Here is a 15,271-nt window from a genome sequence, read left to right as displayed (position 1 = left end):
TGACTATATGGACCTTTGTCAGCAGGTGATGTCTCTGCTTTTTGATTCGCTGAGATTTATTAACCAATGACAAAGGAAGCAAGCATTTTTCAGATGGCAGATACCCTCTTTTGGGATTCACTTTGAATGAAGTGTTCATTGGGTCATATCCATGATTCTAACTTATAAACATACATAGAAAACAAAAAACCAAGAGGCTTTTCATAAAGGTATTATGTTATTCTAGGAATTTCTTTTTTTTTTTTGGAGAATTCATGTCCCTGGTTTGCTGAACCATCATCTCATCCATTACTCTATTTACTGCCCACAGATTCTTGAATCCTCTCTACCTTGACTGCTGCTGCTGCTGCTAAGTCGCTTCAGTCGTGTCCAACTCTGTGCAACCCCATAGACGGCAGCCCACCAGGCTCCGCCATCCCTGGGATTCTCCAGGCAAGAATTCTGGAGTGGGTTGCCATTTCCTTCTAGTCTACTATAATGAACTTTAAAGGAAGAGGGGATTCCAAATTTCAAAATTTCAGCTCTTCAGCTTAGAACTTTGAGTCTTTTTGTTATCCTGTTTGCTTTATCATTCCTCCTCATTAGCTTCTTCCTCTTACTTATTAACATACATAGAATTTAAGCATTTTAGGAGAGAGAAACAGTGCTATTTTGTTCTATTACATAAGTATTAAATACATTTTTTGGTAAAGTGCTCAAACAATACATAAATAGGCAAAGTCTAACATGAATTTTTTTCCTTTGTTCCTTTTCCTCCAACTTGAAGTTGTCCCCTCTGAGGTAGCTTAGATGGTAAAGAATCTGCTTGCAATGCAGGAGACCCGGGTTCAACTTCTGGATTGGGAACATCCCCTGGAGTAGGAAATGGCAACCCAGTCCAGTATTCTTGTTGGGAGAATTCCATGGACAGAGGAGGTCGCAAAGAGTCAATACAAGACTGAACAACTAACACTTAACACCTCTGCAGTAGCCATCACTTAAAGTTTGCTGTGTAAACCTTCATATATGTTATATTCCTGATGTTCAAGCTGGTTTCAGAAAAGGCAGAGGAACCAGAGATTAAATTGCCAACATCCGCTGGATCATGGAAAAAGCAAGAGAGTTCCAGAAAAACATCTATTTCTCCTTTATCGACTATGCCAAAGCCTTTGACTGTGTGGATCACAATGAACTGTGGAAAATTCTTCAAAAATGGGAATACCAGACCACCTGATCTGCCTCTTGAGAAATTTGTATGCAGGTCAGGAAGCAACAGTTAGAACTGGACATGGAACAACAGACTGGTTCCAAATAGGAAAAGGAGTACGTCAAGGCTGTATATTGTCACCCTGTTTATTTAACTTATATGCGGAGTACATCATGAGAAATGCTGGACTGGAAGAAACACAAGCTGGAATCAAGATTGCTGGGAGAAATATCAATAACCTCAGATATGCAGATGATACCACCCTTTTGGCAGAAAGTGAAGAGGAACTCAAAAGCCTCTTGATGAAAGTGAAAGAGGAGAGTGAAAAAGTTGGCTTAAAGCTCAACATTCAGAAAACGAAGATCATGGCATCCAGTCCCATCACTTCATGGGAAATAGATGGGGAAACAGTGGAAACAGTGTCAGACTTTATTTTTCTGGGCTCCAAAATCACTACAGATGGTGACTGCAGCCATGAAATTAAAAGACGCTTACTCCTTGGAAGGAAAGTTATGACCAAACTAGATAGCATATTCAAAAGCAGAGACATTACTTTGCCAACAAAGGTTCGTCTAGTCAAGGCTATGGTTTTTCCTGTGGTCATGTATGGATGTGAGAGTTGGATTGTGAAGAAGGCTAAGCGCCCAAGAATTGATGCTTTTGAACTGTGGTGTTGGAGAAGACTGTTGAGAGTCCCTTGGACTGCAAGGAGATCCAACCAGTCCATTCTGAAGGAGATTAGCCCTGGGATTTCTTTGGAAGGAATGATGCTAGAGCTGAAAGTCCAGTACTTTGGCCACTTCATGTGAAGAGTTGATTCATTGGAAAAGACTCTGATGCTGGGAGGGTGGGGGCAAGAGGAGAAGGGGACGACAGAGGATGAGATGGCTGGATGTCATCACTGACTCGATGGACGTGAGTCTGAGTGAACTCCGGGAGTTGGTGATGGACAGGGAGGCCTGGCGTGCTGCGATTCATGGGGTCGCAAAGAGTCAGACACGACTGAGCGACTGATCTGATCTGATGTTATATTCACATATACTTATTTTCGAACATACACATTTCATTCACAGTGTTTTATGATTCATTTTTTAAGGACTCATTTATATGTTTTTGGTGGCTGGGTCTCTGTTGCAGTGGCAGGCTTCTCACTGGGGGCTTCTTTTGTTGCAGAGCTCTGGGTGTGCTGGTTTCAATAGTTGCCACTTGTGGGCGCTCTAGAGCACAGGTTCCGCAATTGTGGCGCTCAGGTTAAGTTGCTCTGTGGCGTGTGGAATCTTCAAGGACCAGGGATCAAACTTGTGTCTCCTGCATTGCCAGGTGGATTCTTAACCAGTGGACCACCAGGGAACCCTGGACTTACTTTTTAAAAGATGTTTTGGGGATCTTTCCAAATCGGTATACATAATTCTACTTCATTCACCTTAAATTATATAGTATTACCAAGTCCAGGTATTCATTTATTTTGTATTATTTAAGATAAAAGATAAAAGGATTACTGCTTAAAAATCACTGTCCAGTTTAATAAATGACATATTGCTAATATTGTGGAAATTCTCTATATAAACTCTCCATGAGCATACCCCAGTCCCTCCCTGACCCCTCTCCTCCTCCAATAATTCCAAACTTGAATTTGGAGTTTACCATTCCTTTGCATTTCTTTGTACTTTATTTCTACTTTTTATTATTTATGTGTGCTTAAACACACATTGTCTTTTTCTGTATGTCTCTAAACTTCATATAGAGTCAAAATCAATTTGATGTTTTCCCTCAGCAAAATGTTTATGTTCATCAATGTTGGGATGGAAATTTCTAGTTCATTAGTTTTTAATTTTTATTGCTTTAATATCATTATATAAATATAATACAATGTATTTATTCACTCTCCAGGTAATGGAAATGTATGTGTTTTTATTTTTTCAGAACTAGAAATAACATGCTGAGAACTTCTGGTTTGTGGTGTAGCATGTAAGAAGCTTGGAATCATCACTGCCTTCTCAACAGAAGCTGAACACATTGAAAATCAGTAATTCTTAGATTTGTGAGAGATTGGAAGTCGCAAGACAAACTGTTGACTCTGAAACTGAAGATACAGACAGGTGGATACAGAGTATCACAGATATTAGAGCAGAAGCCCAGGAGAAGAAACATCCTCAGATTTAAGTATCAGAGGAGAAGAACCTAAACTGCAGTTAACAAATTGCTAGAGGTCGGGATAGGCAAAGGTGAGAGAAAAACTCCAGGGGGCCTAGCCTCAGAGGGCCTAATATATTCATGAGTCTTGCCTCCAGAAACCCTCCAGATTCTCACAGTAAAGATGAGGAAAAAAATTCCCCTGTTTATGGTAAGGAAAGGGGGAAAGTAGCCATACTGAAATATGTCCAGACCATTCTGTTCTTAACAAAGCCTATCATTAAGGGAAACTATTTTACCTGAGCCTAACCAACTGGTGTTTTACCAGACTAATGAACCTGAGACAAAGGAAACATCTAATTTGAGACCCCTGTAAGGTTACAGACCAGGGTTACAGCTCCTTAAGAGCCGGAGACCTAACTCTAAGACGATGCTCTCCTCTCCCCACATCTTGCATTACATCAACAGGACTCCTGTGTAGTAACAGGAAAATACAGTGGAAAGAACTGCATGACTCGGACTTTATTTAAGAGGAAGTCTCTAGGAAAAACCAAAGACAGCCGCAGAGACAAGGACACGAGAGGAAACGCTGGCCTCTGACACTCACAGTTATAACAAAGAGTAAACACAGACTAACTCCTAATCCTATAAATATAACAGCCTGCACTAAAAATTGTTTCACTCAGATCCTTTAACATAGCACATCAGATCTGTCTTTCAAAACAAGACATACTAAAAGGCAAAAACACACTGTTTGAAGAGAGAGCAAGCACCAGAATCAGACTCAGATATGGCATAGATATTGGAATTATTAGACCAGAAATTTAAAACAACTATCATAAACACTATAAGGGCTCTACTGGAGGAGTGGGCAAGCTGCAAGAACATATGGGGGATGGAAGCAAAGCAATGGAAACACTGGGAAAGAATCAAAGGGAAATGCTAGCAATAAAAACAAGCATAAGAAAATAAGTAATAAACATAAAAGCAGAAATCAATGATTTAAAAATAGAGAATAGAGAAAAATCAATGAATTCAAGAGTTGGTTATTTGAAAAGATTCATAAAATTTATTATCTTCTATCCAAGTTTACTGAGAGAGATGACATAAATTCCTAATATCAAAAATGAAAGAAGGACCATCATTATGATTCCATGAACATTAAGGCACTATGAATAACTCTATCCACAAATTTGATAACCTATGTGAGGTCTGTACCAGCCAAAAATTTTTAATCTGTAATGCATAACCCATTATAATAGAAAGCACCAGACCCATATGGATACCCTCATGGATTCTACCACATTTAAGGAAGAAATTAAGTCAGAAGCAAGTGGGATATTTCCTAACTCATTCTGTGAGGCCAGAATAACCACAATACCCTAAACAGACAAAGACATCGCCAGAAAGGAAAATCACAGACCAGTATCTCTCATGAAATTAGATGCCATTGGAATCACACCTGATAGTGGTGTATAAACCTTTTTTATACACTGCCTGTTTATATGCTCGGAGAAGGCAATGGCACCCCACTCGAGTACTCTTGCCTGGAAAATCCCATGGATGGAGGAGCCTGGTAGGCTGCAGTCCATGGGGTCGTGAAGAGTCAGACACAACTGAGCGACCTCATTTTCACTTTTCACTTTCCTGCATTGGAGAAGGCAATGGCAACCCACTCCAGTGTTCTTGCCTGGAGAATCCCAGGGATGGGAGAGCCTGGTGGGCTGCCATCCATGGGGTCGCGCAGAGTCGGACATGATTGAAGCACTATATCCACAGTCTAAAAAGAAAAGTCAAATGATCATATCAAGAGTTAGAGGGGAAAAGTTAAAAAATTCAGCACCTATTATATTGAAAATTCTGAGCAAATTAGGACTAGGAAGGAGTTTTCTCCACCTGAAAAAGAATATCTCCAGAACTCTCCCCCCAAACAGTAGCTGCTTCTGGATGATGGGGTCCATGGTAAGACAAGTAAAATTCAAGGCAATTATACTGTTAAACTTCTTTTGCTATAAAATATCCCAAGGTCAAAGATGATATTGTGTGGGTTACTATGGCAATAAATAATGCATTCAGCCTTTCCAAGTATGATAGTTTGGCAGTAGTACATGGGAAAGTGAAGGCAAATTCACATCTAGAACACAGAGAAAGCAGTCACTGTCAGAAGTGTTATAGGGCAGGTAGAAAGACAACAGAAAATACCATGACCTCTCTTCCTACCTTTTGATCTCTTCCCGTGACCCATATTAGCCAAACCCACATGAAAGCCAGAAATTACTGGATCCCCCCAAGTCTGCACAGAATAAGGCAGAAAAGGGGGAAATGGTTCCAGAATGGTGGAAAACAGAATAACAAACACGTTCACATTCTTATATTCTTCTACTTGCTCCAAATGTATAATGCGCTCCAAATCTCTGATTCAGTCTCTAGTACTGTGTTGAAACCAGAAGACACATTATTTCAAACAGAAAAAGGGACGAGGCTGCCGGGGATAAACTGAACACCAAGGAAGGAAACGTCTTGATTGATTGTTCCAGTAAACTGTTGATAAGCATGTTTCTAACTTGAACTGGCAGTGAAAAAAAAAAAAATGATCCTTAATGTAAAAAAACAGCTATCATGGACCAAATATGGTCATTGGCCCTTGTTGCCTCTCTAAGAATAATCAAGTATTAGAAGGCAAGGGATTATTGAGAAAGGAAATCTATTCTATTCACAATCAAATGAAATGAGGTGAGTCCAAAGTCAGAGAATATTCTTGATTGAAATTTTATTGCCCTCAATTTAGGTAGGTGAATTTTGTTAAGTATCATCCTATTCAAGTTTTGAAATGGAGGCTTCAGCACTTGTAAAATCTCATTTTTATTGCAGAGATATCATAAGGCTCTATACTCACCCACACAGAAAACAGTCTTTTTTGAACACAATATACACAGCATATAGTGAAGTCGCATATTATTAACAGGTTGCCCTGGAGAAATCCACAAATGAAGATTTGGAAACTTGATGAGAAGACTTGGAAAACAAACTGTCATTTTATAAGTTGCTAGTGGTTCATCTCTTTTCTAGAAATAGCACTTTTAACATACATTTGGGGCAGATTTTTCTTTCGTGTTAAGGAAACTCCAGGAATTAGCCTTCAGTTACACAAATATAAAACATATGTCTTTATGCTGTGAGGCAGGATGTCATTTCCTATACAACTGTAATACAGTTGTAATATGTTTATTTTGGTAATACATTGTATGTCTTTGAGATTGAGCTGGGGTATAGCATATTTTGGGGGTTTATTCATTGGGCCCATATTTTTCATGAATACTCATATTTTTAAAAAGATTTTTTTAAACTTTATATTTTGAAATAATTCTAGACTTAAAGTTACAAAATAATGCAGAGTTCCAGTTTATTCTTCAACCAGTTTTCCCTGATGTTATCTTACATAACTATAGTACAGCTATTAAAACCAAGAAGTGAACATTGGTATAATGCTGTTAACTAAAGTCTTAATTTGGATTCACCAGTTTATTCAGTAACATACTTTTTTTTCTCCAGTATCCAATCTCATATTCCACTTAGTTGGTATATCTACTTAGTTGTCTCAAATCAGTAACTATCTCTCAATTTTTCCTGCATATTGAAGAATATTGGTCAGTCTTTAATAGAATGTATCTCGATATGAGTTTGATGTTTTCTGATGATTATATTCAAGTCATCCATTTTTGGCAGGAATACCACACAGGTGATGTAACTTTCTTAGTGCTTCATCACACCACAGGGCATATGAGTTTGAAATGGCTTATCAGTAGTGATGTTAACCTTGATTCCTAGATCAAGGTTGTATCACACCTCATGCTTCCCCATTTGGTTGTGATTTACTTTCTAAGTCATGTCTGACTCTTGCAACCCCATGAACTGTAGCCTGCCAGGCTCCTCTGTCCATGGGATTTCGCAGGTAAGATTATTGGAGTGGGTTGCCATTCCTTGACCAGAGGATCTTCCTGACCCAGGATGGAATCCAGGTCTACATTTCCAGCAGGTTCTTTACCAGTTGAGCCATCAGGGAAGCCACAATACAAATATTCTTTCTTTTCAAATTTTGCCTCATTGATGGATCTTGTCTGGAACAAAATTATCACTGGGGCATTCTAATGGTGATTATCTCTTATTCTTTCAACACTAATTAATGAAAATTCTGGAAAGAATTCTTTTCCATACATTCATAATTTATCCACTGATTTATATTTGTCAGTAGAGACTTTTGGGTACTTATTTTGTATGTTATAATCTGATACTATAGTTATTTAGTGTTTGCTTAAATCGCTCCAACTTTGGCCACTGGGAGCTCTTTTGGGTTGGCTCCTGTGCTGTTTATCATGTCCACATCCTGTCTGATAAGTTATTTACTTTCAGGTACTACACAATGCCCCAGTCTCATCAGATTTTTCTTGCTTCATCTCTGGAATCAACCACTTTTCTAAAGAGCCCTAGTTTTTTTTTTTTTTTTGAAAACAATATTTATAAACCAAGGTCTTGGCTCCTAGACATGTTCATTGATAGTAGATTGTCATTACTTCTAAATCTCATCGAACAGAGGTTGGAATATATGTATGTACCTAGTCTATGTGTGCAAACACATCTGTATTCCTTTATGTATCTATATGGTTGTAAAAAAATGATACCTTTGATTTCCAGTCTTAGTAGAACATGAATCCCTCTAGTCTTTCCCTTTTTATTTTTCCCTCCTTTTTCTTATTTTTAACTTCTTTCTACAACAGGGAGAAGCCTGGCTCTCATTATCTAGCAATATATTTGCCTGTTTGAACAACCCTAGTAAACACATAAAATATCCTCAGAATTTTTAACTCATATCCCTATGAGAAACAAGATGCTAAATAACTAAAGTACAATAGCCTTATACAAATCTTTCTGTCTTTAGCCTATCTGCATCTGATAAAATTATTGTTTTCCTACATTAGTAGGCTAGTTCTTTTCTTTACCATTCCCTTAGTGCAATCATGTTATTATTAAGTATTATACAGATTTCTTTAATAGATATAGAGCTATTCAGATTATTTCTTCTTGTGTGAGCTTTGGCAGCTTGTGTCTTTCAAGGAATTGATCCGTTTTATCTGGATTATCAGATTTGCAGTTGCAGAGCTGATCATAGTATTCGTTCATTATCCTTTGAATTTCCATACGATCAGAAGTGATATGTTATCTTTTTGGTATTAGTATTATTGGTGTTAGTAATTTGTATCCTCTCTTTGTTCTTAGCCTTCCTAAAGGCTTATTCATTTTACAAAGAACCAGCTTTTGATACTGCTGGATTTCTCTATTCATATCAATTTCATCACTTTTGTATTAATTCTTTTTTTTCCAACCATGCCACCTGGCTTGCAGGATGTTAATTCCCTGACCAGGGATCGAAACCTGGCCTTGGTAGTGAAAGTGCCAAGTCCTATCCACTGGACTGGCAGGGAATTCTCTGCATTAATTCTTATTATTTCTTTTCTTTTGCTTCCTTTGGATTTAATTTGCTGTTCTTAATCTACTTTCTTAAGGTAGAAACTTAGATGATTAATTTTGGATCTTTCTTCTTTTTGAATGTATACATTCAATGCTATAAATTTCCCTCTAAGCATTGCTTTTATTGCATCTTATAAATTTTGATGAATTGTGGCTTCATTTTCAGAAATGCTTTTCTTGAAATATCATCTTTGATCTATGTGTTATTTAGAAGTTCATTGTTTAAGCAGCCCATATTTTAAGATTACCTAATTCCCTATTATTGATTTTTATTTAATTTTAACAATCAATAATTATCCTGGTGGGACTGTAGCCCACAGGGCACCTCTGTCCATGGGATTCTTTAGACAAGAATACTGGAGTGGGTTGCCATTCTCTTCTCCAGGGGATCTTCCCAATCCAAAGATCAGACCCAGGTCTCCTGCATTGCAGGAGGATTCTTTACTGTCTGAGCCACCAGGTAAGCCCATATAGCTCATAAGCAATTATTTTTGCTTTCATTTTTTTCTTATGATTGCTATTGCTCTGCTTATATTGTGCATCTGTTTTTGCATGTTGTCTATATTTTATCCTTTAGAGCCCTTAGAATACTAATCACAATTATAAAAAAATTCCCAATCTGATAATCCCAACATCCTGGCCATGTCTAATCCTGATGCTACTCTTGTCTCTCCAAATTGTGATTTTAGCCTTTTGGTTAAATAATATTTTCTTAGTAGCTGGACTCGATGTATAATGTATATGAAACTGTTATAAATAAGCTTTTAATGATGTGGTTTTGAGGTGAGGGGGGGAAGGGAAATATTCCAAGTCCCATGATTCTGTCTCAGTCTTTTAGGGCAGGGGTGCCCAATTTCCCAGAGAAGGCAATGGTAACCCACTCCAGTACTCTTGCCTGGAAAATCCCATGGATGGAGGAGCCTGGTATGCTGCAGTCCATGGGGTCTCGAAGAGTCAGACACGACTGAGTTCACTTTCACTTTTCACTTTCATGTATTGGAGAAGGAAATGGCAACCCACTCCAGTGTTCTTGCCTGGAGAATCCCAGGGATGGGAGAGCCTGGTAGGCTGCTGTCCATGGGGTTGCACAGAGTCGGACACGACTGAAGCGACTTAGCAGCAGCAGCAGCAGCAGCAGCAGCCCAACTTCCAGGATCTAATGCCTACTGATCTGAGATGGAGCTGATACAATAGTAGAAATAAAGTGCACAATAAATGTAATGTATTTGAATCATCCCCAAACCTACCCCTCTGCCCCGTCCGTGGAAAAGCTAACTTCCGTGAAACTGGTCCCTGCTGCCAAAAAGGCTGGGAACCATTGCTTTAGTGAGCTTGTGCCTATGGATTGGGAGCTTCACAAGTGTTTCTCAGTTTATCCCTCCTCCTTCTTTGGGACAGGGAAGCAGGTGGTCTTGAGTGGGCTGGAATTGGGTATTTTCCTTCCTTAGGCTGTGGTTAATTAGTTTCTCCTGATGAGAGGCTATTTAAGAAGAACAGCCTGCTCTGGTTTATTTCAAAATGGCTCCTGTACTGCTCCCTTCTCCGATGTCCAAGGAGATTTTTCTCAGCTACATGCTGTGGGAATGTGGTTGAGCTCCTGGAGTGAATGTCACATGTTGCAAGGGGCCCTCTGACTCGGTCCCTCTGGATTTTGTGACTCTCAGACTCGTCCACTCTGAGCCTCCTGCAATTCACCAGTCTCAGTCCTGGTTCTCCTTCTCCAGTGCTGGTTCCTACCGTGGATTCTACTCCTTGGTCTCTGCCCAGGTAAGTTGTTTTTCTCTGTAGCCTCATCAGTCTCTTTTGCAAACCATGCTTAGGAACCCAAGAATTGTTGGTTTTTCAGTCTGGTCAGATTTTTACTCATCATTAGGTCAGAGTGGCAATTTCCAAGTTGCTCTCATGAAGAACTAAAATTTCTATTAAAAAGTATATGTGGTTAAAGTCATTTTCTATGGGTTTGACGAATATATGATATAGAAGAGTTCCATTACCCTATTAAATTTCCACGAGCTGCCTCTTTGCACAGTCAACTCGAACCCCTGATCCCTGACAACCTAGTTGTAAAACTTTTGTTTTCATCCTTAAAGTTCTCCGTGTCACATGAAGGGAATCGTACAATATGCAGCCTTTTGGATCTGGCTTATTTTACTTAGCAAAATGCATTTAAGAGCCACCCATGTTGTCTTGGGAACCAATAATGTGGTGCTTTTTAATGCTGAGTGTATTCTGTTCATATACTGCTGAGAGTTTATCCATTCTTGAATTTATGCATATGGGTTTCCAGATTTTGGCAATTATGAATAAAGCTTCAATGGATATTCACACATGGGTTTGGGAGTGAATGTAGATTTTTATTCTCTTTGGTCAAATACCTGGGAATGGGGTTGCCGCCTCCTATGGTAATGTATGCTCAATGTTATCCAAAACCACCAAACTGTCTCCGGAGTAGCTGTGCCATTCTGCTTTCCCACCAGCAGTGTATGAGAATTCTAGTTGTTTCACATCCTCACCAGAACGTGGTATTTTAGCTTCCCCCGCCCCCCTACAATTTTAGTTATTTTGAAATTAGAATTGGCGTGTCATGGTATCCCATGTGGTTTTAATTTGCATTACCCTAACGTTACTGAGTTGTGTGAATGTTTCTTAAATCATTTTTAGCTGGTTAGTAGGTGGAAGGAAAGTGTGAGAGTTCTTGGCAAGAGCTGGGGTGTGGTGGGGAGAGATGAGGGTTCTCTCTTTTTTTTTGCTTGTGTGCGGTAAAAGGGCATGAAATATTAGATGTAAGCTATGATGGTTTGCAGCCCAGATTACTGTGTAGATTTTTTCCCCTGAACCCTCAGGCAGAATCTGACATAATTCTGATGCAATAGGTGAAAATACTGAGATCATTGGAAAGTTGCACCCAAGACATAGGAAATAACTCTGTGAGGGGCTCATTATAAGAGGCTATAGTATAAGTCCTCCAGTGGTTGCTGGAGCTCTAGGAGAAGAACCCTGGGTGACTGTCACTCTTTATTTTTTTCTGATAGTAAAATCAGAAAAGGTAAATTTATTTTTTCTAGTTTCATTGAGATATAATTGACATACAGCTCTCTTAAGTTTATGTTGTACAGTATGATGAGTTGAGTTCCATCATGGAATGATTATCGCTATAAGCTTATTGAACATTCATGGTCTCATATAGATACACAAAATTTAAAAAGTAGAAAAAGTATTTTTCCTTGTAATGAGGACTTTTAGGATTTACTCTCTTAAGAGCATCTGCATGTGACATACAGCTGGGTTAATATCGTATTGGACATTATATCCCTAGTATTTGTTTATCTTATAACTGAAAGATAGTATTTTATGACTGCTTTCATCTGATTCCCCTCCCCCCTCCTCCACCCCACCGCTGGCTCTGGTACCCACTAACCTGATCTGTCTTTCAAAGAGTTTGTTTGTTTTAAAAGTATAATTGACCTACAACACCATGTTAGTTCCTGTTACACAATGTAGGACAAGCCACCATGCAAAGGATATTACAGTTATGGACTGTATTCCCCACACTGTATTTCATATGTGACATTTATTCTGCAACTGACACCCGTTTTGTACTTAATCTCCCTCACCTCTTTCTTCCCTATATTCCCTCCCCTCTGAAACCCACTTCTTTGTTTTCTGTATCTATTAACTCTGCTCCTGCTTTGTTACGTTTAATCATTTTTTTAAGATTCCACATATAAATGAAATCAGACAGTATTAGGCCCATCAATATTATCACAAGTGCCAAGATTTCATTTTTTATGGCTGAGCAATATTTCATTATATATATGTGTATATATAGGTATGTAAATATATATAGACAACATCTTCTTCATTGATGGGCACTTAGGTTGCTTCCTATTTTTAACAAGGACATTTTGGTATACATTGTGTTGCTTCCGTTGCACAAAAATAGTGCAGCAGAAGTTGTGGAGAACCCCAGACTCCTAATTCTATGTGGAATGTAGCATGGATCTGGGACAATGGAGAATGAAGGCAAAGGAGTGCCCACCCTTTGCACTGGAATATTCTGCATATTCCAGCTGCAGAGCTTGCCACAGAGCGTGGAAATGCTGCTGTCTCAGAGAATGAGTGCCAGCCAGCATGTGAAATTGGGATGTATAATGCAAACTGTCCATTCCATGAACACATGGGAGACATCCTGGGGTCCCCAGAAACAAGTGAGGCGCCTGGGGGTGGTCAGTGAGGTCCTAGGGTGAGGCAGCTATTGGCTTAGCATGATCTTAATATGACCTCTCATACCACAGGCTGATGCAGCCTGGTGAAAGCTGGGTTACACCTAGATCCCTCTCCTGGTAGAGAATTACCTTCTCATCAGAAAGCTTGATAAGACATGTATGTGTTTAAATGAATTTTTAAAAGCTAGGCTCAGGATTTTATTGAACACTGAAAATTTCCACTGCATATAAAAAATAAAATGAAAAAATCCAACTTCCTCATGGACGGACCTCGTTTACATGATGCACATCTCAGTGGCCTTCCATTCTCTATGCTGGAAATGTCTCTGTCCTGCTGTTCCTTATAAACAAAGCTTTTTACCGTTCCTATAACAGCATCATCTTTCTCTCTTGGGTAATGCAGTAAAGCTGTTCCGGAGGTCAGGTGACTTCACACCATTTCCACAAATCAGGGCAAAATATGGTCAAATGTCTTCATTACAGAATGAGTCAGAAAGTGAAGCCGGCATTAGTCATGTGTTGTAATTACAAGGATTGAAAAAATGACTGGCAGCATGGATATCAGAGGCGTGAGTGTTCTGTTTACACTTTTCCAGTCTGCTGCTGCTAAGTCACTTCAGTCGTGTCTGACTCTGTGTGACCCCATAGACGGCAGCCCACCAGGCTCCCCCGTCCCTGAGATTCTCCAACCACACTGGAGTGGGTTGCCATTTCCTTCTCCAATGCATGAAAGTGAAAAGTGAAAGCAAATTCGCTCAGTCATGTCTGACTCTTTGTGACCCCATGGACTGCAGCATACCAGGCTCCTCCATCCATGGGATTTTCCAGGGAAGAGTACTGGAGTGGGGTGCCATTGCCTTCTCCTTTCCAGTCTGAGCTCACCCCAATGACAGAGCCACAACAAAAACCCCAGTTCCAGATATTCATGCATCAGGAAGAAACACCTCATCCCCACTGCTCTCCTAAAAACACGTGTCAGTCATCATGATGATGCTTGAACCTGAGCCCTTGCTCAGGTGTCTGCTTCCCAAGTGGATCTTCTCAGCTGACAAGGAGCAGCTGTTGATCTTACCCTCTCCCCGCAATTGCACCCTCTTCTGCTACCAATACCTAGAGAATAGGGGGCATGGTCCTCCTCTGGCTGGAGAGGCTGGGGGCTCTTGGATCTGAATTGATGTGGGGAAATCAATGGCCCTGTTTAAGAAGTTAGTTCATCTTAAGAGCACATTCAGATTTATTACACAGGTTCTCACTGGTGTCTGTGCCTCTGAGGGATGTAATCTCAACCAGAGAGCGTGAGCCAGAGTAGTAATAACATTTCTATTCTAAGACTTCCTTTCTGTTATAAAGTAACAATGATGATATGGGGTATTATACCTGTAGTAGTTAGTAGTTTAGTAGTTAGTCATGTCCAACTCTGTAGCCTAACAGGCTCCTCTGTCCATGGGATTCTCCAGGCAAGAACACTGGAGTGGGTTGCCATTTCCTTCTCCAATACATGAAAGTGAAAAGTGAAGTGAAGTCGCTCAGTCATGTCCGACTCTTCGCGACCCCGTGGACTGCAGCCCACCAGGCTCCTACATCCATGGGATTCTCCAGGCAAGAGTACTGGAGTGGGGTGCCATTGCCTTCTCCTACCTGGGACACTAGCAAAGCCCCAATCTCCACTAGCTGCAAGATCTGGCATCTAAAGTACTGGTTACAGAGCTCCAGATTTAGTGGAGGAATGACTTAAAAAATTTTTTTAATAGCTAAACAGGAATAAAAACAACAAATTGTTAAAGTTTATTGAATGTTGATCAATACCAAATGTGTTCAGTCTGTCGTTCATAGCTCTTTCAGTATCTTAATCCACCTTTTCATCTTTATATTTCCATTACTTTCTATCCCCATGATCTAACCACTCTGGACTCCTCATGCCTCCCCTCACTACTCAATATTTTTTGGACTTCATACCTTGATTTCTCCCTCCTTGACCTTTTTTTCTATTTATATGTTTTTCACATATTGAGAACTAGGTCTCATGTCAGTAAAATCGCTTTCTCTCTGCTATGTTCACTCATTACATTTGTTTATACATCTAGTTTATTATTGATCATGCTTTTTTTTTTTTTTTTTCCAGAATTTCTTGCTGTGGTCAAGAATTCTTCCCGTATCCATTCCCACCTTCTCCCTCAGGCTTAGAACTTGTAAATTTTTA

General features: G+C 39.6%; 1 long non-coding RNA gene across 1 annotated transcript; it reads left to right on the top strand.

Annotated features, from left to right (window-relative positions):
* The first annotated feature begins 10,361 nt into the window (after nt 1-10,361).
* Nucleotides 10,362-14,854, top strand: LOC147345958 (uncharacterized). Its single transcript, XR_015153763.1, has 2 exons — nt 10,362-10,612; nt 14,529-14,854. It is a non-coding gene; the product is annotated as an uncharacterized LOC147345958 (long non-coding RNA).
* Nucleotides 14,855-15,271: the final 417 nt, after the last annotated feature.

The sequence above is a fragment of the Bos grunniens genome, chromosome 24, assembly GCF_055505025.1.
Source record: "Bos grunniens cultivar Pamir isolate PY7600 chromosome 24, Bosgru_T2T1.0, whole genome shotgun sequence".
NCBI lineage: Eukaryota > Metazoa > Chordata > Mammalia > Artiodactyla > Bovidae > Bos > Bos grunniens.
This window is presented reverse-complemented; position numbering and strand designations above follow the sequence as displayed.